Source organism: Protopterus annectens, chromosome 7.part0 (genome assembly GCF_019279795.1).
Source record: "Protopterus annectens isolate FY-2018-M chromosome 7.part0, PAN1.0, whole genome shotgun sequence".
Lineage (NCBI taxonomy): Eukaryota > Metazoa > Chordata > Ceratodontiformes > Protopteridae > Protopterus > Protopterus annectens.
In genome coordinates, this window is record NC_056739.1 from 281,086,814 (window position 1) to 281,111,188 (window position 24,375).

A 24,375-nucleotide genomic window follows, 5' to 3' on the forward strand; every position below is an offset into this window, starting at 1 on the left:
GTGTAGAAATTAGCTAAACAGAATATGTCAAGTGAAAAACATTAAAGAAATAACTTCACCTGAAGAGTGGTGAACAAATGAAATGGATTTGCAGCAGAGCTCCTTACAGCGTTTAATGTGGGGACTGGAAAAGGGGAGGAGATGGCTGGATTTACTTCACAAAAAAATAATATATAAATACATAGTTATTTCATGATAATATGACTGTTATATTTGCAATGGATTCTAAGGTATTAGCCAATTTAATTCATGCCTAAGGTGGGGTGTTGCAAGAGATTTCAAAATGGTATTTCAGACTCAAACATTGATCCTCCGCAATGAAATTGTTATTTGAGTCATGCTTTATGTCTGAGATATGCAATGGAAAGTATAGTGCAAATACTCACGTTACAATAAGAAATATTAATCACAAAGTGAGAACTAAAAAGCACTAGGCACAGGTGCAGTTTTGTGGACCAAGTTGTACACCTGTTCTGGATCACACACATACCTCTTGTTGCATTGAAGGAAAACCTCAAACTGCACCTAGATGAGCATACTCAGGTAATAATGATTCATATTACAGCAGCAAAAAGTGGGATACACAGCGGGCATAGGCTTGGTAAAGATTTGCACTTCTCAAGTTAGCAGGTATAATACCATTGTGCATATGTTGTATGCCTGTATATACCCTGCAAAATGGCAGTACATGAAGGACTTGGGGGGAGGGGGCATTGGTGAATCAGCCAGGTATAGCACCTATTATGGAGCCTCAGGGAGTGTGCTGTTACTTAGGAAGTGAGCCCATCTTTCAAACACCAAAGCTGAGGCAGATGAGTTATGTATATTATAAACTATGATTCTGAGTGCCAGATGCATTTTCTTTACAAATCTTTGTAATATCAACAAGCAGTAGCACATTGTGTGTGGGGGGAGCAATAGGGGGGCTTGCACAACTGTGCAAAGCACTGCAATCTGTCAGTAATCCTCTTTTTTGTGTGTTCATATGTAGATACTATATCCTGTAGCCAGTTCAGTATCAGTGCTGTGGTGACTGTATTAATATATCCTATGTGGGGTAAGAAACAAGGTCATCTGGACTACTGTACTGCACCTCCAAGCTGCCCTCTGACAACCACAGTTTTATTCTGGAACTGTGACTCTGCCAGCATTGTCAATTGTTAGGCCTATGGCTGTTACAGTTGGCTGTCTATTCTTTGCCTTTCCAGATGATGTTCATTAATGTAAGTACATTTGCATGTATGTTTTGTTGATTAGGCTTGTCCCACTAGGCTTTGTGGCCTGTTTTCAGGGAAGACATGAAGTTTATAAAAACTAACATCCAGATAGCATCTAATATAATTCTAAGTGCAAAGAATGTTAAAACTTGTCAGGTCATTTGTTGTGTTTTTAGTTTTTTATTTTTTACCACCAAAATAATAATGACTTACAGAGCTCATAAATATTTTTCTGCCTGATCAAATCCGTACACATCTTCCTGGCTGCACTATTAGCAGTCAGTAGCTTAGTCTTCCCTGTGCTTTCTTCCTGTTAAAGTTTCCTTTTTCTTAACCCTTTCAATGTTGAGTGGCTCATTATACTTGATTTGAATGCAAGCAACTTTTCTTAAGTGTCAGAAAGTTATCTCTTTACCTTTACTTTGCAAGCTAGAGCATTTTAAATTTACTATTGCCAAGGTATTCTGTGCTGGAGCTGATCTCACTATCCCTTGCTAAGCCAAGTGAGTGACTGAAGTGGTCCATCATGGAATTATAGACCCTTTTCAACAAAGAACTGTATCACAATATCATCAGTTGAAAAATCAACCTATACCTATCAACTTCCTTGTGCTATAGTTCTGGACAAAGCCAAAATTAATTGGGGGGGGGGGGGGGCAAAGGCCCAAAATAAAAGTCATTTTTAAAACTTAATGTAATAGTCAGCAGTTCTGGGTAATAAAGCAAAGCCCCCTGTAGGTAATCAACTGTGAAGAAATAAATGGGTCTCACCCTCACAAAAACTCACACCCAGAAACAGCCCCATAGTGTACTCCTAGAACTAAAGCTTAGAGTTCTCTCAAGCACACCTTTCAAATGTCCCTGATTTTGCAGAATGCCCCCAATTGTTCCATGATATTTTTACCTTGTGTTTTGTAAAAACTGGATTTGTTTGGTAAATTGCTGAGGATTACAATCAGTCAATAATGCCATACATTATGGTTTCATGCTTCTTATTGTTTAGAAAATCCATGTTGATGCAAACCCTGTTGTTCTATTAAATTTTTAACTGAATTAGAGTAATATTTTAAAAATGTCCATGATTATGAAGCCGCGGTGGTGCAGCGGTAGCATTGTTGCCTCACAGCAAGAGGTTCTCTCGTTCGATTCTCGGCTGGAGCGCCTTCTGTTTTGGAGTCTGCATGTCCTCCCCGTGGTCGAGTGGCATTCAAAAGACATGCGTAGAATGGGTGTGCCTTCGTTGAAGGTTGGGCGTCGCGCTGGCACCTCGGCACCCGTAAAAAAAATCTACTGCCAATCATTAGCGGACCGGAGTTCCACTGTGGCGACCCCTAACCTGGAAAAGCTGAAAGAAGTCCATGATTTTGGGCCTTTGTCCCCCTTTATTTTTGGATTTGTCTAGCATTGTTAAGAGATATGCTCCCAGGTCACATTCATGACTAGTCTGTAGACAGAAATGAATCCAGGTATACATGTCTGTGTGCACCAAGATACTCACTTGAATTACTGCCTCATCGTGTGCGGTCATTTCTATTACATCTGACTCATGCTCTTCCAGAATCCAGTTGCAAGGATCATCGCACAGACATCAGCTTCATGACCCATTATAAAAAAGCTAAGTGTGACTTGGGCAAACCACAAAACAATGAACCAAAATGTCCAAGAGATGGTCAATAAAGGCAAGCGACTAATAAACACAATGCTAGCATACACAAAAGTTTTATTTCCGCTTTTGTCGTGAGACTTCTTCAGAACATAATTCAAACACAATGCCAGTTTCCATATAATAATAAATGAACTAAAAATCAATTATTCAATTAATTCCTTAATTTAACTAATTAATATCAATCAATTAAACTAAATTAAAATGTTCTTATTACTAAAATAATGAACCTAAAAGGTGTACCTACTTAAACACAAAATCTATGAAAATAAAATATTACACATATACCAATGAAATTTAATTAATCTGACCAGTGTTTTTATTGAGACCAAGTTTTCTATATTTTCATGACCCGTTATACCATTATCCAAACAGTTATTCTGCCCACATTTGTAGTGACGTGACCTACACTGCCTGAGCCTACTAATTTTTCCTTCTTTTATTTTACTTTGGACTGTTCTTCATATTGTAATGAAAGCAGCTTTCATATCACATTTCATTCTGTTTTATAGAATCCAAGTTCTAATATTTCTTCCTCCTTTGTCAAACACTCACTTACCTATGTCCTGTGTCACCTCATACCCGCCATTTTGTCTCTTTCCACTTATTTCTTTTACATTGCTATCACAGCCTAAACAGTTATAGAACTCTGTTATTAATTCACTTTGCTCTGCTTCTCATCTCTGTTGTCTCATTTTTTTCTGCTTGCCTTTACTTGCTTCCTTCCTTCAAGATCCACTGTGTTTCACTCACCTGTACTGCTCTTATAGGTTCATAGGTGTATAATAGGCTAAAAATCACTAGGGCCCTTATAAGCCTAGCAGTGCAACCCAACAGTGAAAAAACTTATTTTATTTAAATGGGGGTGATTTATTGACTTCCTCTGTCCATCACAAACATTGGCACTAGACCGGGGGAATTTCTGATTACCCATCCACTGGCCAAATTGTGCTTAAATAGGGATACAGAGAAACTCTGCATCAAATGGATGGGGAGCCTGTTCCAGAGAATGGGAATTCTCTGAGAAACTTATCTATCTCTCCAACATGTCCTGTTTATGTTGCCAGCAAAATTCAGGTCTTTTAATCTAGTAGTTCTGATGATATTTGCTTTGTGGCTGTGCAAAAGGTTCATCAAAACAGGGTCCAGGGATGCCCTATCTTCCAGGCAAAGAACACTTCTTGGAAGTCTGTATGATACTGAGTAAAGAGACAGGGCTTTGAGGTGATCAGCAGAGGAGGTTGTGTTAACTCCCTGTATTCTTTTTGTAAGGGACCTTTGTGGACATTCCAGTCACTGCATGTGTCTGGTCCGGTACATGTTGAAGGGGAGATTATAACTCTATGTGAGTCTGATGAGGGCCAAGTAGCATGGTATGATGACTCCTCTGGACCTAGATGCTAAATACCATGCCATGCCTTGCTTATAAGATGATCAACAGAGAAGGATTTTCTTGCTACCTTAGACACATGTTGGTCGAAGGCTAAGTTACTGTCTACAGGAATTCCAAGATCCCTGACTAATGAATCAACTTTCAGGGGTGTTTTATTGATGATGTAGTTACCCTGGGTGGTCAACTTCCCAAAAGGTACTTTATTTCTTGGTACTGAGTTTTAAGGCATATCTTTGGCACCAAGGATCTGTCTGTGCTAGACCTTCCTAAAAGGTGTTCTCATCATGGAGGAATTCAATGACTGCTCCAAATTTCCAATCATTTGTGAACTTGGTTAGCTAGAGGCCTTTGACATTGGCTTTGACATCCAAGAAGTAGATGCCAAAGAGGAGTAGGCCTAGCACAGAACCCTGCGGGACTCTACTCATGACAGGGCTCTTTGTAGAAGTGGCCACACCAATTTCTAGTATCCTGGATCCTGGCAGTGAGCCAGCGAGAGATCCTTTGTGTTGTAAAGGGTTTATACCTAGTTCCATATGTTTGTTGACAACGCCCAAGTGGGGTGTTGTATCACATGCTTTAGCCAGATCTAAGTAGGCAGTATGCACAATTTTCCCCTCATCTACTGCCTTTGTGACCTCTCCAAAGACATCCACCAGATTCAATAAGCATGACCTTCCTTTGACAAAGCCAAACTGGGATGGATCCATTGTCTGGAGGTCTCCTATATCCTTGTTGATAATTTCCATGAAAATTCTTTGTGTGACTTTGCAAATAAGACTAGTCAGACTAATGGCTCTGTAGTTCCTAGGATCTCTCAAAGGTCCACCTTTATGAAGGGGGATGACTACTGCAGTCCTTCATTCATTTGGCACAAAGCCTATTTTAAGATTATAGTTAAATAATGACTCCAGGGGTCCTGATAAGTTGTATGTTAGACTGTTCAGGAGGCATCCTTTGATGTTATCGGGGCCCAGTGAAACCGTGTTCTTGGCTTTAGCAAGTGCAGCCAATATGTGCTGTCTAGTTATACTTGGAGGGATTATGTTTGAGGGTATTTTTTGGGGAATGGTTGGAGGTGAGATGGGGTTAAAGCTGGAAATGAAAATGTCTGCTAACAGGTTTGCTATATTGCTAGACACGGTGAATGTGGCACCATTAACTACCCCTCTTGCACACTGCTGTGTGCTGTTCTTGAGGTTTCTAACATAGCTGAAGAAGGTATTATCTTTCACCTGGGAGGCTATCTTAACCATGAAGTTGGCTTTGATTGACCTAATTATCCCTTTCAGTTGCCTATTTAGTTTGATGAGAGAGTTTTTATCTTTATGGGAATTATCCTTCCTGATTTTTGCCATATTTTTTCCTTTTGTTGTATCTTCTGTTTAATTTGAGATGCCACCAGGTAGGTTTGTTTCTGGGGCTAGCCCTAGGCTTATTTCTAGTAGGAGCAACAGTCTCTATGCAGCCATTGACATGGTTGTACAGAATTTCTGAGAGCAATTCAGTATAGGCTGCTGTGTTCCTGGGGTTTGGAGGGGCATTGAATTTTGACAAACCAACACTTAAAAGGTAATTTGCCTTGGAATACTTCCTGTTACTGGATTTAATGGGACTATAGAGTCGATTTTGATTTTGAAAGAGACAACTTTATGGTCGGACCATACCAGGGAGGAAAACACATTGGGTGGGCTGGCGTGTAATGTTCTCCCATATTTGTGAGCACAAGGTCCAGTATGTTGGAGCCTCTAGTGGGCATATTCATTATGTGGTCAAGGGTGTTCATATTTATAAAGTCCAGGAATGTCTGTGCCTGTAGACATGAGGTGATGTAGGATTCGCAGTCTATAGAGGGGTAATTAAAGTCTTCCATGAGTAGGCTGTTAGGTTGGATGGTACATGTCTCCAGTAGGTCTAAGTATGCATTATGAGTTTCTTGGGATATGGAGGGTGACCTGTAGCTGGTTAGGATATGGTACAGGATTTTGTCCATGGTGATCTGCATGTGGAGGAATCCCAACACATCATCCTGTTTGACCACCCTAGAGGTGAGCTTGTTACTGATGCATATTGAGGCACTTTCACCTTTAGCCCTTGTCTGTGCAGCAATGAGCCTAAAAGTGTGGAAAGCACTGAAACCTTGTACTGCTGGGGTACTCTCTGCTGCTTTAAACCATGTATTTGTAACTGCACATATGTATATGTTCTCAAGTATAAGGAGGGCTTGGAGGGAGTAACATTTTTTATTTAGGCTTCTAGTATTGCTTGCATGACATTTCATTGCAGAGGACACTGAGAGACAGACTTCTACTAGGAACAATTCTTCATAAAGCCCTTTCTCCTCAGACATTTTCTCCTCTCACTCATAAACTCTTCACTCATACTCTCGCATATAATCTTATCTCTCAATCCCAATCCACTCTAAAATCTCCAGAAATTAAACTTCATTGCACTACCCATGTATTCTCCATCCTAGCACCTAAATTATGGAACACCATTCCTCTCTTAATCGGAGACATCCAAAAGTACTCTGACTTCAGACAACAGCTCAAGAAACACCTCTTTACCCAAACAAACTGCAGCTGCACTCATACAGGTCACTCTACATGAACCCTGCAGCTTTCTTACACCTCTTTATCCCTATTTCATCCTTTCTTAGCTCATCTTATCAACCGTCACTTACTGCGTCTCATTCTTCCTGCCTAATAGCTCTTCTCTTCACATCTCTTACACTAGCTATCCTTTCTACTTCCCTTTCTTCTGCATGACTCTCTTGCCATTTCTCTGTCATTTTCCATGTTATCGTTTCTTGCAACTTTTCGCATTCACTTCTTCTCTCTTCATACCTCTGTATGTAATGATATGCTGCTACCCCTGTAGTGTAAGTCTTCCCACTCAGTATGACTACACCTTATCCAAAAAGCTCTGCTATGCATGATTCCATTTTTCCATCTGTGTTTTGAAACTGTAAACTTCTTGAACTAAATGTTGTAGTGTATTCTTGCATTTGTAAATATGTATATGTTTTTTAGCATAACCTTGTATCTGTAAATATGTTTTGTTCATTTCTTATGTGATCCTATTCATCCAGGCTGTGCCTGCAAATAGTCCATTGAGATCAGTGCAGTACATCGGTAAACAAATTTAAATAAATAAATAAATAAATATGTAAATGCTAGAAGGATGTGCCTTTTGATATCCTCATTCAGGTTTTGGAAATAGTAAAAGATTATACATGGAGAACAGCCCCCGGGTCCCTGGATCATCATACTGCTGAGGTCACTGTTTTTGTTCACAGCCCTCATCTCCATGAGTGCAAGGGCTTGGAATGAAACAGATATATACATTTAAATGAGTTCTTAGCTGCTGTGCCATCTGCATGCACCTCTTTTGATGTATGGAACCATTAGTTGTCCTGAGGTTCTGGCCATTACAAGGGGATAAGGACCATCGTGCTTCATCCCAAATCCTCTTCCCATGAAAAAAACAGCTGTCCCTCAGCCATTTGATCCTCACACCAGCCTTCAAGAGCTGCTAGTCCAAAGGAGTTTCCTACCAGATTTAAGCCTTTAGCTTAGTAACCTCCTATGAACATATGAAGAAGCTTTGCCACTGTTCAAACAGACCAGTGACTTCATTGCATACTGCCTGATTTTAAGTATGAAGAATGGGTGGATGGCATACCATCAATTCTTATTAAAGCAATGTATGATGTTGGAAAATGTCATCATAAATGATACAGTCAATACCATGCAATTTCAAAACAAAAATAAATCCATAAATAAGCCATACTAACTTCATCACACTCTATATCCTATAATCACTTAGTTATTTTCAAATATAAAAAACAAAACCAACCTGCTGAAAATAGTAATTATGCACAACTAGTCTGATAAAATAATTATTTAAGGAAATTTATTCTGAATACCTTGGATATATGATCTTTCTTTTGCACATTTTTATCTCATTGGTGATGTTGAACCTCCAATGATAATGCAAAAATGTATAAACTGAAGACTGAGCTGCCATAGTTAGCACCACTGAAAGTATGCCAGCAAAATGCAAACAACAGCAACAATTATTTCCTAATGTGCAAAACAAGCCCAGTTTTTATATTATATAAAGTTAAAAACATTACAAAATTCATAACTAAGTAAAGCTGCAGGGGGAATTATATCAAAACAAATTAAATATGTGTCTCAGATTAGCAGTGAGGAAAAAAAGTTCAGCAGTAAATATGAAAGGGTTCTATAGCCAAAGTGATCTGTGTTTCATTGTAGTTACTGACCTATTCTGTACGATATGTACAGTTTTACATTTCATCTGGATTACAAAGCACTTCAGTAAAACTTTCCCATTGTATACATTTATTCGAGGAATGCTTGCTAAGTAAGAACTGTAAAGCTTCAACTGCAGACTTACAGGTCTGTCCTTGTAGTATTTTGGAAGGACCATCCTTTGGGCTAGTGGATATGCTTAGTACTGTCTCAGATACTAGCGTGACATGAGGGGAGGGTACATAATAACAGCTGAATAAGTTTTAACAACCATTCACCATTCTGACAGTTTGTACACTGGCAGCCTGACCCTTCCAACTCTCTTTTCATTTATACGCATTATACTATGTACATGCATTTCTTAGCAGTAGAAATGAAGTCAGTCCCTAACCTTAGCTTTGCATTCGAAAGCAGAGTAGTATAACGCAATGTACCTTGTACACTAGGTGATACAGTTTCGTTGTGCTTCCTGACTGCTTTTTAGTGTCACTGTTTTCTTCCATTGTTGAATGAAAAGTGTTTATTTAGACCACTGTGCTTACATATGAATTACAAAGTTCATTCAAATTATCTTTCTGAAGTGAGGCTATCCCCTCTTGGACCCTGTATTCCCCTGCAAAAATTGATTTTTGACTTTATAAATAAGCATTAATTCAGTATATTTATTGCAGTTTTCTTATACTTTATAATTTGAAGCATACAATAGAATAATGTGCATCCTTGCTATAATCATTTCAGTCAAGTTGATTTGTGACTTTTATATGGGAAGGTATTTTGCACCTACCGTTTCACAATTTAATATTTAAGAGGATCAGCTTTATGTCACCTATGCACACAGAATTCCTTCTGTTTCCCTATTTTCTAAGTTTTCTTATTTCCTCTCTTTCCTTGTCTCCTTGTTGTACTTCACATTATTTGCTGTCTAGCTACATGAGTATATTTCAAAGAAGAAAAACAATTAATGACTTGTTTATGGAATTTTTTGTGTCACATGCTGCTTCAACAAAGAAATAATTTGAAGTCTTAAAACCATATTGACTGTGCTCATCATTTTTTTGTGCATTTTGTTAATTTTCTTTTGTTTTGCATTTTCTATTTATAGTACCAGATCTCATTTCATTCTGTTCACTCCTTTGTTTAGAGCAGACAAAGCAGGAAACATCTGGGTAAACTAGAAAGGCCAAGCAGTACCTTTTTGCTGACAGCGCCTGTTTCTTTTGTTACTATATTTAATGTCCACGTAGCGCATTGATTAGTACACAAGCACCTGGGCCACAAGATCATGGGCCACAGTTAAATTATGGAACCAGACTCATGTCAGTAATGTGGAGTAAGTTACAAAGCAAAATTCATAGTCAGGGGTTACTATACTGATAGATTATTCTCGTTATTTAGATAATAAATTAAACCAAGACTTCTTTGGGCTCACCTTTAATTTTTTTACCTATTGCAGTGTAAAGATTTTACAAAACTGCTACCACTACATACTCCTAATCTCTTCTACACTCCTCCTTTTCTGCATGTAAAGCCCTCTGCAGATCAATACACTTGACAAACATTCACCATATATAACTTTGTCAGTGTTATGTGGCTATCAGATAAGTTTGTTCTTCATGTGTGCACGAGCCGGAGAATCTCCTTTCTGAGTTTCAGTCTGGAGTCATAGCTCTGATTCCTCACCTTAAAACAAAAAGCTGCTGAAATACATAGATGCGGTAAAGTCATTGTGGATTTGTTACTCCACAATGTTGATGGTTTTCTGGTTGTGCCCATCAATTGGTAACTAGAGACTAGAACTGTAAATAAACATAATGTTTAATCATGATTAATCATCATAATCATAATGATTAATGACATAATGTCCTTATTTCAGTCCATAATATCGGTTATCGCTTCAGTGGCAGTTCTTTTCAGTTCTTACAACAAACTCTCGTAAGTGATATAAATAGTTATAAAGTGAAAAAAGTGCTTGCATCAGTCTGCAGGTCTGTATGTTAACATAACTGTGTGTGTGTGTGTGTGTGTGTGTGTGTGTGTGTGTGTGTGTGTTTGTCTGTGTGTATCTGAGTTTCTATTAGAACGACGAAAATGCATTTTGTTGAATGCGTTTTCGTTGACACATATAGAGCAAACAGTCAAAACAGCGAAGTGGCTGTTCAGCAAATTCTTTCCCTGGGAAAGAAGTCGCTTGACCGCATAGTTGCTTTGCCATGTTCTGCAGTGTAGTGTGGTCCCTTGTCCGGTATAGCTCCCGAACGTGAATGTGCAACTGTTACTGACCTTAGGATTAGAGTGTGGGTTAAGGTAAGTGCATATGTTTTAAAATGTTTACTGTTTTTTTTTTCCGTTAGATGTATGGTTGGGTTACGTGTATATGTGTATTTAGTTGTTTACTGTTTTTTGGGGGGGTACAATTAGGGTTAGGGTATGTGTGTATGTGTTTGGAAGTGTTTGATGTTTTTTTTTTTTTTGGTTGGAACAGTGATTTCTTTCCCTAGGAAAGAAATCGATGTTCTGTGGTTTCGACATTTTCAGCTTTCGCTGAAAATGTGTCGATGAAACATTGTTCACTGTTTCAGTATAGACCCGTGTATCTCTACTGTAAGGGTTATTGCATTGTTCAGTTCAGCACGCTCTCACCAATACCATATGAAATAAATTCCCAAAACAGTCAGTTATTAATGCAAAATGAAAGCGGTATATATTACCTTTCAATGGAGGGTATCAGATGCAAGGCAGAGAGAAAGAGAGAGAGAGATTCCAGCTGACTCAATAATGGACAGTAACAGTACTCGAACACTTTTATTAAAACTTGAGAGTATGTTTTTCTTTTATCTGTACATCAGCCAATAAGCGGGTAGTAAGACTGGAATTCTTAGAAATCTTGTAATTATTCACAAGTTCTGATAAGGTTGTTCTGGAACCATTTTTTTTCTGGTAGTTTTGGTATAACGTAAGTATCGGCATTTTTTTCTGGTAAAATTCCCAATGAATATTTCAGTGTATAGTACAATTTTTGTAATACTTATTACAGAATAATTTATTTTATGAAAGTAAATCATTTAAATTACATGTAAAATGAGTGTATGCCTTATGTAGTTAGAAATCTAAGGTAACAGTATATATGTGTGTGTGTGTGTATATATATATATATATATATATATATATATATATATATATATATATATATATATATATATATGCATATATAGTGTCACACCTGTAGACACATGACTAGAGTAGGCCTTGTTTTAAAGTTAATGTTACATTATACACATTTGTGTATAAAGCTGAAAACAGTGTTATTTTTAATGTGCTTGCATTTCAGTTAAAAGTCCTTTATTAATACACATTTTTCATGGCACTGCCCAAAATGTGTATTTTACAAATATACTTAATATGCTGTCTTGTGTACTTTGTAATCATCATCATCGACCGCCTCCCCTTTTTCCCATTCTTACATGGGGTTGGGGTGTTACCTTAATATTAGTTAATATGACCAAATCACTCAGTGCCAATAATTACAGCGCTGGGTGGCTAGCCCAAACTCCAATTAGTTATAATGTTAAAATGAGTATTTATTACAGGTAAATAGATTCACTACTATATGGAGATTAACTTTGTTTTTAATTTACTTTTCATCATGTCATGCTTTCCCTTGAAAAGGAAAGAAAACAAACTCAGCATACTTTTCAAGCAAATGTTTAAACGTGCTTTTTTTTCTAAGTAAAATCATAACACTTCTTTGCTAATAAAGTTTCTGAATGTACTTCAATAGTGAAAAAAAGCATTGTAGCAGTACACATTTCTTCATCTGGAATAGACTCATATAATGCAGTAACAGAAAAGTAATGTGTGTGTGTGTGTGTTTGTATATATATATCTATATATATATATATATATATATATATATATATATATATATATATATATATATATGTATGTGTTTGAATGCTTTATTTTCCACTAATTCCTATATATCCTTTCAAAACTGTTAAAGTAGTAAAAATGCACATTCAAACTGGAAATGATGATCAAACTTTTTCAGTAAATAATACTGTTTTTCCAGTTATACCACATTTTTGTTACATCAAGCAGTCCTTGTGTTTTGAACCTAGATTTTTAAACGTTCCTTGATGATGATGATGATGATGATTTGTGTGTGTGTGTGTGTGTGTGTGTGTGTGTGTGTGTGTGTGTGTGTGTGTGTGTGTGTGTCTGTGTGTGTTTACATGCCCCCTGTACCATTTGTATGCATGTGTGTTCATTGTGGCCATTCACTGTTGTTTATAGAGGGGGCAGTTGTAAAATTCACAGTCTACGGCTTTCAAGTTCCTATCTCTACAGGAAGAGTAAGCCTATCCCATGCCTCCCTTGCTCTCTTCCTCCCATTTACAAAAAAGCTAATGATACACTCTTTAACACCACTAGTGGGTCCACAGACAAAATCTATGAATAATGTAAAATTTGTGGTAGTATAAACACTCATAAACATTTGACGATTCACTATCCAAAGTCCAACAAAAGGACTTTCCATTTTTGATTGTTGAAGTGGAACTAGCCTCCAGCATTCAATCCAAGGACTGAGCCAAATGGGTTCCTATGTTCTGAAAAGATACGCCATTTCTATTGCTTGAAAAGGTACAGAATTAAGTAATGTGGCACTGATCTTTTCCTGATTAACTCTATAACTTAAGGGTTGAAGTAAATTCTTGCAACACAGTAAAAGGGGGCCCTAAATCCCATTCTTCTCTGATCAGAGATGCTAGTATATCATCCCAGTGGCATATCGTCAGTCTTGTAGTAAAAGAAGCTGAAATATAAATATGTGAGTCCGTGCGTGCCTGGGTTTGTGTGTCGGCTGTGTAACTATAGCAAGAAGGTAATATTCTCTTTGCAGTTTAGAGGAGAGAAGAACCTTTTTGGTCTTTAACTTTGGGGTTTGGGTGAGAGGAACCACTGAAGGAAGCAAAACACAGATGTTTTATTGCCCCTTTATAGCATGTAGCTTTACTACATTCAAGCAGTATGGGATACTAAAACATCATCAAACAACCAACACTCTTACAAAATGTTAAAAATTAGTAAATGTTTATTATATGCAAGCCCAGACACTACTGAGTTTCAAGTTTGTTTGCTAATATGTGAATCTTCTGTACTTGAGACTCCTCTTAAATGTAGCCAGTTTCTGGTCACTGGTTTTCAGTGAACCTTAGGTTTTCATTTTCATTTCTTACATCTGTAGCTGCACTATTCCTCAGAATAGCTCCCCAGAACTATGTGCAGAATGATGGCAAAGAGAGGCAGGGTACAGAGGCCGAAGAGTGCATCAGCCTTAGCCCTCTTTGACCAGTTCCTTCTGCTGCTGCCTTCTTCCTCCTCACCAAGGGTTCACAGCTTCCTGCAGCACCCCACTGCCACACAATGCATGATGTCAGAGCCAGTAGCCACTGTCACGTGCCTTTCTTTGTCATTTGTTCTGCAGTCTGGTCACAAGAATGCTACATCCTCAATGTATCCAGTGGTGCAGAGCTTGCATCCCAAGTCCATCTGACACCCGTGTTGTTTGGCATATAGGAGTATAAACTTTGAAAGATAATAACCGCAGGCTGCAAACTTTAAACAAATCAAGAAACAGTACAGAAGAAGGAGGAGGAGCATCTTTTGTCAATATCAGCTTTGGGATGAGATTTGCCAGCAGCAGACATCCCCAGTGATAGGTAGAGTTAGGGCATGACTTTAATACACTAAACCACTACCTATAAAAGTCGACTACACCAAGATTTAGCAAACCTAATGAAAAAAGACCACTCGTGCCAACAGGCACACAAACTGACTGTTCAACAAAACCAAAAACAACCCCAACCATGAGGACTGAATGAGAAACTGTTTATTAAAATAACAAACGACTGAGCGCTTTCACCTAAAACATTCACAGGCTTCTTCAGAGTGTGAATGTTTTAGGTGAAAGCACTCAGTCGTTTGTTATTTTAATAAGCAGTTTCTCATTCAATCCTTGTTGTTTGGGATTGTTTTTGTTGACTTTAGCAAACCTAGACTGTGATGCATAAATGCAGTCAGAGGACAGTGGGATCCCTTATTTTATCAGTTATATCCATCTTGAAATGTAAAGATTTCTAAAGCAGGCAGACCTTAAATGAAGAGCACAAGTGACTCTGGTTTATGGACAGTATTGGGGACTGTCCACACTCACAGAAAACATTTAATTATATCTTACAAACTAAGAGTAATCCAAACAACAAGAATCGCTTCTACAGAGGAAGGATCAGTTAATCATCCTTTCTATGCAAATAATGTATATCAAATGAAATGTACTTACTAATTATAAACTAGTGGTAATTATTAATGAGGTCACTGTGTATATTATTTTAATTCAAAATATGGCTCAGGTAACATACAGAAATTTTAATGTCAAGAAATAAAGGCAAATTATTCACATTAATAATACTATTGACTTGATCAGTTAACTTTATTTCCTGAAACAATTCCCAGCTTTCCTAAAATACCTCAGAAAAGGAATTAAATGTTTACCTAGTTAAATTAAACTAGCATTTTTACTGTATCTGGAGTACAGTATTTAATAATCTGCTTAGTAGTTTTCTGCATCTGATTTATCTTTTTACACAGACATCAAGAAATATTGGCCTAGCACTCTTGTGTGGGGTCATTTACTGCACTGTTATAACTTGTTGATACTTGTGAACCGCTGCTATCTCTGAAAAAAACAAAAAAAATCTTGCTTTTTTCCCACTTTTCTGAGATTTAAAAAAGTTCAGTTACAGGCTTGCTGTTCTTGAACTGTTTGTAAGTTTCTTGGAGGCCATTTTTTGCTTGGGCTAAAGGGAAGTCTCTCTGTTGATCAGTGGCAGTGAAAAACATTGAGCAGCCTGCCTGCCCCTGTGGGAGTGGTTACTGACTTGAAACTGTAGTTTTATTGGCCATTTTGGGTCAATTCCAAACTCCTTCATCTTCCTCTCTTAAAACCCTCTTTTGCACATTTTTGTGCATAGCGCAACAGCGGGCAGCGCCGCCTAATTGGGTTTAAACTATTCCTGGCTCCACAAAGTCTGCTCTTCACTTTTTCCCTTAGAGCTGCTCTATCTCTCAATTTAAACACCATATTCTCATTCTAAAGCCATTCACTGGTCCAATTAAGTAATCCTACAAGTTAGCACTATTAAAACCATAAGCACTACTTACTCTTATACTCTCTACGATTACCTTGTCCTCTATTGGTCCGTCTTAAATTCAGTTTCCCTATATTACTCTAGCATGTCCAAAGATCAGTCAATGGTTTCCTCTCCAGTCCAGCTGGTGAATCTGGGAATTTTGAGGCAATGTTACAACTGTCTCATGTACACAGACAACCCTCTCCTCCTCCAAACAGGTTCAAATATATGTGAGAGATGCAACTATTTAGCCAAACTGGAGGCTGAGCTCTCTCATCTCAAAACTGGTGTAACCAGTCAGGAGGAGAAGGTAACCTCACACAACACAATTCCAGCATCACATAGTCCCACCACATCAGCGAACCAAACACATAAATACACAAAAACATACTCGAGGCTCTAAATAAAAATCTACCTAAGCAACAGAGACCTCCAAAGCAGACATCCAAGCAAACGCTACCTCAAAACAAAACACGCACAACACATAGCCCACAAAGTCAGTGTGCCAAGCAGCCACAGCCCTTAAGGCTGAATAACACACCTGATACTCTTGTAATAGGTGACTCTATTGTCAGACACACTGGCGTCCCACTCACCAGGCTGAATAAAGAGAAGGTCACGGTGAGCTGCCTGTCGGGTGCTAGGATCCGCCACATAACGCAAGCACTCAGGTCACTCCAAAGCAAATACAAATATGACTCAGTCATTGTACATGCTGGTGTGAATGACGTGAGACGTACCTCCCTGGACTACATGAAAAGAGACATAGAGGAGCTCTCTGATCATGTAGCCCAGGCTGGTATGACCCTGACCTTGAGCAGCATCTTACCCTCACCTAGAATGATGCCACAGTACAAAGACAAAATGATCGATTTTAACAATTGGCTAAAATTTTGGTGTCATTCAAAGGGGATCCAGTGTCTGTCAGCCTGGGATGACATGCTCGACAAGCCACATTGCTTCGCTAGGGACGGCTTGCACCTGTCACCACTGGGCTTTCGGATATTGGCTAAGGCTCTTGCCACCCCTATAGTGCCTTTTTTAGGCAAGGCTCAAAAGTCAAACCCACCCCCATAGACAGCACAAGGAACAAGAAACTAAGGGTAATGCTGCTTAACGCCAGAAGTCTTAACCTCAAGATGCACGCAATCGAAGCTCTCCTCAGTATGGAGAGCATCGATATCTGTGCAGTGACACAGAAACCTGGTTCAAGGCTCCAGAGAGCACCCCAGCACTACCAGGCTATACCTCATATCATGCTTTTCGGCCCCAAAACCCGGACCGAACCACAAAAGGAGGGGGAGTTTCCATATTTATCAAGGATATCCACACCTCCAGGTTAGTGGCATTGCACGAAGTATCGGAGACCATCCATGTGCAACTAACAGTGGGAAAGACTGCTTTTCAGTTTATAGCATCCTACAGACCACCCTCTCAAAGTCAGGAATCCCACTCGGCTTTCCTGAAAACATTGGAGAACATGAAGATCTCTCCGAACACCATTATATTGGCGACTTCAACTACCCAAACATTGACTGGGAGCACTACTCAAGCCCCAGCACCTTAGCCCAAAGGTTCCTGGAAATTATAAACTCAAATGCTATGGAACAACTAGTCACCACTCCCACAAGAGGGGACAACATACTAGACCTGATCATTACCAACATGGGGACTCTATGCTCCACACCAGAAGTATATCCCTCATTGGTAAGATCAGACCATAAATTAATTTCACTGGATGTCCACATCTCGACCCCAACCCCAGCCCAGAAAACCACAGTGAAAAACTTCTCAAAAGCGAACTTCTCACTTCTCAAAACCGAAGTGGAATCCTTCAAGGCCCCAGGGCCAGTGGAAACTACGGCCCAAACTGCAGAATCCTATATAAACACATTCTACGGACATCTCCAGGAATGGATGGATCATGCTATCCCAAACAAAACCAAGACCCAATCATCCAAAGGCAGGCATCCAGTCTGGTGGACCCCTGTCATAAATAAACTGTACAACAGAAGGAGGAAGCTACTACATGATAGAGCAAAATCCCTACTAGGGAAGGCATCTCTGATCAGTACTAGCAAAAAATTACGATCCCTCATAAAATCCTCCAAGGCCAGCTTCGAGAGAAAAATTGCACAGGACACCAAAGACAATCATAAGCCTTTTTTCAGTTATGTTAGGAACCTGGGATGCAACTCCCAGACTTGTTCTGAGTTGATTCTAAATGACAAAAAATACACTGAACCCACAGACATCGCCAATATCCTGGCAGACAGGTTCAATGCAAACTTCTCCCAAAAGAGCAAGTATCTATCCCGGCAGAGGGCTGCCTCCCAAACATCTCTGATGCTCAGGTGAAGGCTGCCCTCTCCAAAGCAAAGAACACTGCTTCCATGGGACCAGATGATGTCCCAGGTTGCGTCCTACATGAACTCCAAGAGGAACTAATCCCTCAAATAAAACAGCTATACAATCTCAGCCTCACTACAGGATATGTGCCCACAGAATGGCATACAGCAACAGTGGTCCCACTCCACAAAGGTGGAGCCTCTACGGACCCTGGAAACTATCGCCCCATAAGCCTGACTATCTTAGTCTGCAAGGCTATGGAGAGGATCATCATGGAGCTCATAAACAAAGACATTGGGGACCAACAGACACTAGATCCTACCCAAAATATTCCTTGAAGGTGGAAACACTGAAGCGCTAGAGAGAGAGAGAAATAAAGAGATTCTATTTTCTGCTTGTTCCCTTTCATTTCACAGTCGGTGAATATTTTGTTGAGGCCAGAGTTGTTTTATTTTGTGTGGAAGAAGGAGTTTTTGTTGTTTCACTAGATCCTACCCAGTTCGGCTTTGTCAAGGGCAGATCCTGCCTTTTGAACCTGGTTGACTTCTTTGAAACAGTCACCAAAGCCATAGATGAAGGGAAGGTAGTCCACACAGCCTATCTGGACCTTGCAAAGGCATTTGACACAATGCCCCACTCGGGCATCATAGATAAGCTATCCAGCTTAAATATAAACCCCTATGTCACAAGATGGGTCGCAAACTGGCTCAAAGACAGAACCCAAAGAGTTAGAGTTGCTGGAGCCATGTCAGACTCGAAACCGGTCACAAGTGGCATCCCACAGGGTTCTGTCCTGGGACCACTCTTGTTTGGTATATACTTTTCCGAGGTACAGGCAAACGTGGGAGGACTATGGCTCACCAAGTTCGCAGACGACTGCAAACTGGGCGCCATAATCGACTCTCCAGCTGACACAAGCATCCTTCAAAAAGGTCTCACAGAGACAGATAACTGGTGCCAGAGCCATGGTTTAAAGCTAAATGCCAAAAAATGTATAGCCATACCCTTTGGCAAAAACAATGTGCCCACAAATTACCACATAGGCGGAAACCCATTAAGTACAGAGAAAGTTATTAGGGACCTGGGGACCCAAGTTGATAGCAATCTCTCCTTTGAAAACCACATTGCCAAAGTGGTTAGAAAGACCTTCTACATAGCCCACCTCATCACGAAGGGTTTCACATCTAGATCAAGAGAGGTAATCGTGCCCCTTTATTCATCCCTCATCAGGCCCATCATAGAATACAATCCCCTTTTGGGATGTACCTTACCCGACACCTGCAGCAATTAGAAAGACCCCAAAAGTATCTCACCAAGAGGATCAAGGGTCTCAAACAGATGCCATATGCTGCTCGGTTAAAAAATTCCAGCTCTACTCAGTTGCATACCGCCTACTTGAGGCGATCTACGCCTGACATACAAAGCTATGTCAAATCCAGAATTAATGGACATGCTCCACCTCAGTAAATCTAAATCCCTTAGAGCCACACGCTCGAGGGACTTGAACCTCAGCACAGAAATAAATAGAACTTGCTGGAGGGACAGGTTCATAACCCAGAGGCTCCCTTCGCTCTGGAATAGAATTCCAGTTCATGTGAGGCAGAGCACCTCACTGAATCTCTTCAAGAAGAATCTCGATAGGTGGATGGGGATCGTGGGTTTGTCCCAGGGATTACTCCCGTGTCACTATTAGACAGAGGCATAGTAAACTAAACCTTAAAAAGGGCACAGTATACTCAAATCAAGGGGTGGCGTAAGCCATACAGAATCGGGCTAGGCTTATAATTGCCCCAGGGCAGATAGCCTAGTATGAACCTATGAACCTATGAACCTATAATTGGGTCTTGCAGCTTGTTTTAGAATTGTATGAAGACACCAACTGTCTCTACATTTGCTATGGGTGTACGCTACCATTCCCTCCCATGGACTTCTCTCAATAAATAACATTCTGCGGGCATGTGACAGCAGAACAAACAGAATCCTCTGAGAGATGCTGTGTAAAGTCAGCGTTACCTGGCTGGCCTGCTTTGCTTTGCCTAAACAAAGTTAAAAAATATATGCTTTCCTTCAAAGAAAGCATGTATATTATTACCTTTGTTTAGGCAATTAAAAAAAAAACAAAAGGCTGTCTGAAAAATCTTGATGATTGGATGGGAAATAGGAAATTCACTCCGGGGATCACCTCTGTGGCTCTGCTCGACAGTGGCACAGGAAAATAATTTTCTTGGGTGGCAAAAACCAGGGTACCTTTTTGGCTGGGCTTGTATAGGCCCCATGACCAATAGCCTAGTACCTACCTATGAACCTAAGAACCTATGAAATGCGCAAAACTCCTTTCCTTTAGTGTATGGAACGCTCAGTGTACCAACGTCCCGTCCCCCCCCATGCCACCACTGGATCATACACAGACAGCAAAGGCTTGAACTTTTGACATCTACAATGATAAATCTTTAGAGGTGGCTCCTTAACATTTTGGTCAATCGTTCAAGATAATAGACAAAAAAAACTGGAGAATTCCTGGGATAATATGAAATGTATACATGAAAGCCTACACAAAACATGAATTTAACACACTAAATGAAAGTAATCTATGTTTATGCAGGATGGAAATCATCTTGCTCCCCCATGCAAGGGCTGCAGTACCCAGCACACTGAAATATAAATATTCTAAGTTTAAGGCTGCACAGCACTAATGCCAAGTGATAATTCAATGGAAATGTTGCCTATTTATTTTCATTTTGTGTGTAGAATTCCTGTTTTGTATTTACTTTCATGTACACATTCAGTATTCTATGAGGATTTTGAGTTATGGCATAATGCATTTCATTCTTTGCAACTTTAAATATTTTAGTTTCAGTCTTACAGCCTTCAGTCATGATAGGGAGCTCATGTTTGGATGGCTTAATCTGCCATCACAGAATAAATGTTGAAATTTTTCATCTCACCTCTAACACTTGTTCTGGATAGCTTTGTGTTTAACTAGTATTTCAATGGGTTTGCACTTTATCTGTCCATTCTCATGTTGAAGCAAATTTCCTGTCTTGCAGACATATATTCTCTTTCTCCCCCAGTACTTATCAAGGCATTGCCAATGATTTCTACACATTTTTCATTTTCCCATTAATTTTTCTTAATTTTCTTCTCTGAGATGACAGTAAAAATCCTTGAAAATAGTACATCCATATTTGACATAATATGTTTTGTCAACTGATTAAACATATGTATTATTTATTTTATTCATGTGTATAGATATACGCTACACCCCTGTTCTCATCACTCTTTGCCTGATGTAGCAATCAGTGATCATCATTCTCCCTGGAATTACTATTGTCATAACCGGTATCCTTTTTCAGAATTATTTATTAGTACAGTAATCTCAGAGCATTCCTCCCTTCTCATGAGCCACAGCACTTCCCTCCCCACAAATTTTGAATTAGTAACCTTTGTTCAGTGCTCAGAAGTCTTACATTTAATAAACAAATAATGTTGTTTCACATTTCTGTGCCATAATATACTGTAAAATACGATTCTTCATTCTAACGTTAATATATAACATTAATATTTATGTTTACTTTCTTTGTGTTTTTCGTAATGTCCTTCAGCTTTCTTGTTCTATACCTCCTATAGAATTTTGTCTTTTTGTTCATTTCTTCTTAATCTTCATTTTCCTCTATTAGTACTTCATATCTGTTTTCTGCTGCAGCACCATCTAAGTTTTCTTCTCTTTTATTTTCTTCTGTTAGTACTCCATATCTATTTTCTACAACATTGTCCCCTCTTTGTTCTGTTTCTTTAACTTGCTTATCATCATCATCCCCTGGGGATAAAGGGTTTTCCCATCTTTTGACATTATTTCATTTTATGAAATGATCTGTAATTCACTTTCTCCATTTCCTTCAGTATTACCGTTTCCTTCCCGTTCTTCAAAATCCAACTAAAGATGCCCCACTTTCATGGATTTTATACATTTCAGGTTAAAGTTTTTCACTGAGTGCCCTCTTTCCCCACATTGATTTTAACTTTTTTTATCACAATCACTAATAAAATTAATTTCACTTCTATAAATTAACACAATTTCAGCTGTCCTATATAAATTAAAGTCCCCTTTTCCCAGTCACCATACTATGCAAGGTAATGTTACCGCAGTTCTCATGCCCTAGTTCATAAACGTCTCTCATCTTCCTTTCTTCAACAGTCTCAGTACTTGAACGTAATCATTTTAAACATGTTTTATCTTCAGTTTCACTCACCTTAGTCATTCTGAATTGCACAGTCATTTTTTTATTTTACAAATTTACGCTAGCATTCATATTATTTATTTTTCATTCTATGAAAAAAAAAAACATCATTTTTTCTCATCCACCCAAAACAAAAATCTTTACAATAACTGAAAATATTAAAAGGTCGCACCATAAAAACTTTCTGTGCCCAAATAAATTAATGTATTCAGTCAATCTGTCCCAAAGTATCTATTTAAAGAATATTATTTTATTCTTACCTTGAGTCTTTTGTACTGCCTAAAATGCTGCCCCGCCTGCTTTTTCCCTTTCGGTTACCAGTGCAGAGTAAGTCCTCTTAGCAGGCTGCCTGTCTGCAACATTCTCTGTAAGAATTTCTAGCAGCTTTATACTTTCATTGTCTCCTGATTGCACTTCTTTCCTCTCTTCATGCTGCAAGGTCAGCCTACCAAATTAGATTCTTCCTTCTCTGTTTCTTCCAACATAGGTTCACACTTTTCCATTACTTCTTCACAGGATATTGTACTGCCATCTGCAGATCCTTCTTCATTAGTCAAGGTTATCAGAGAAGTGGCGTACAAACCTCCTTCACATAAAACAATAACCACTGTCTCGGCTTTCTCTAAAGATGCCCCATTTTCCTTGCGCGTGCCATCATCGGTCAGGATCCCTCCATTACTCTTCCCCTCCACCATCTTGCTGCATTCTTCCAGCTAGTAGCAGTGATTTGGTGCCCTCTTTTGCAAAGAGGAGTATTTTTTCAGTGCCCTGTCCAGATTTTTACCATAATCAGGATGACTTCCATCTCCAGTCTGCCCTGGGAAGAAGCCATTTGCTTATTGAGACAAAGCTAGTTACCAAAAGCATACATAATTAAAAAAGCATTTAAATAACATAAAATTGTCCTGCTGGAAACTTGTTTAGGCTCAGGTGCCATACAGAAGTGATAGTTAAAATGATTTATTTGTTCATGAAAGGAACTTTATAGCACAAAAACATGATGGCTTCATGGGGGGTAGTGGCAGCTTCTCTAAAACAAGAACTTCAACCTTATTTAAATGTCTGATCTCATAAGATTTACACTGTTGTACAGCAGAAGACAAATCACAGAAAACAAATAAATAATACAAATTAATAACACCAATAAACCATACATGACTATAACAATGTCAAAGTATAAATTTAGTAATAGTAAAAAAGTATAAATTTGCCAACTACATAAGCTAGTCCAAACAGGTGTGGCTTTAGTTCTCACTTGAAGCTAACTAAGGTGGCAGAGCCCCAAAGCCAGCAAGGGAGCAGGTTCAAGAGGAGGTTGTCTTGGTGGATAAAGTCTCAGCAAGTACAGGATTCCAAGGCTATAACATGGAACAACTAAAAGACCCTGTGCGTTGGAACATAGAATTCTTCAAAAGCCTTAACTGGACAGGCAGTCTTCTAGTAAGTGTGGGCCCAGACCACAGAGAGATAAATAAAGCAGAACAAAGACCTTGAATATGAGCTGATGTTTGATTGGAAACCAGTGCAAACTCCTTAGAATTGGTGCAATGTGATGATACACAGAGTCCCCAGTCAATAACTGAGCTGTGGTGTTTTGCACCAGTTGTAGCAGACAAAGTCTGGCATACCCACATACAAGGTGTTACAGTAGTCAAGACAGGAAGAAAACAGTGGATATATTGCAGTGTAAGGTAACAAGTTGGAATAATGTGCTTAATCAGATGGTATTTCACACATGGAAACATGATGACCTGACAGCTGCTAAAATCTAGTCCTTTAGTGTTAGCCTGCTGATGAAGATCACACCGATATCTCACAACTTAGGCATAAGTGAAAGTTTGTCTGCACAGTAAGAAACTTGTGGCAACAAAACTGGCATTGAGGAGTCCCTAAGTGTAGCATGCATTATCATAACCACACTTTTAGAGGTACTGATCATAAGCCTATTGCTAATCATGTAGTCATGGATGAGTTCCATATCCTAGGTTGAATGACTGACAGTAGCCAGTGACTCCTGAAGGAGTGGGAGGTATAGTTCAGTATCATCA

The 24,375-nt window shown here is 39.0% G+C and overlaps 1 protein-coding gene across 1 annotated transcript in view; it reads left to right on the forward strand.

The window, feature by feature from the left end:
• LOC122806398 (prickle-like protein 1-A) overlaps positions 1-24,375 on the forward strand; it is a 323,964-nt gene that overhangs the window by 1,097 nt on the left and 298,492 nt on the right. The gene's annotated exons all lie outside the window — the stretch shown is intronic.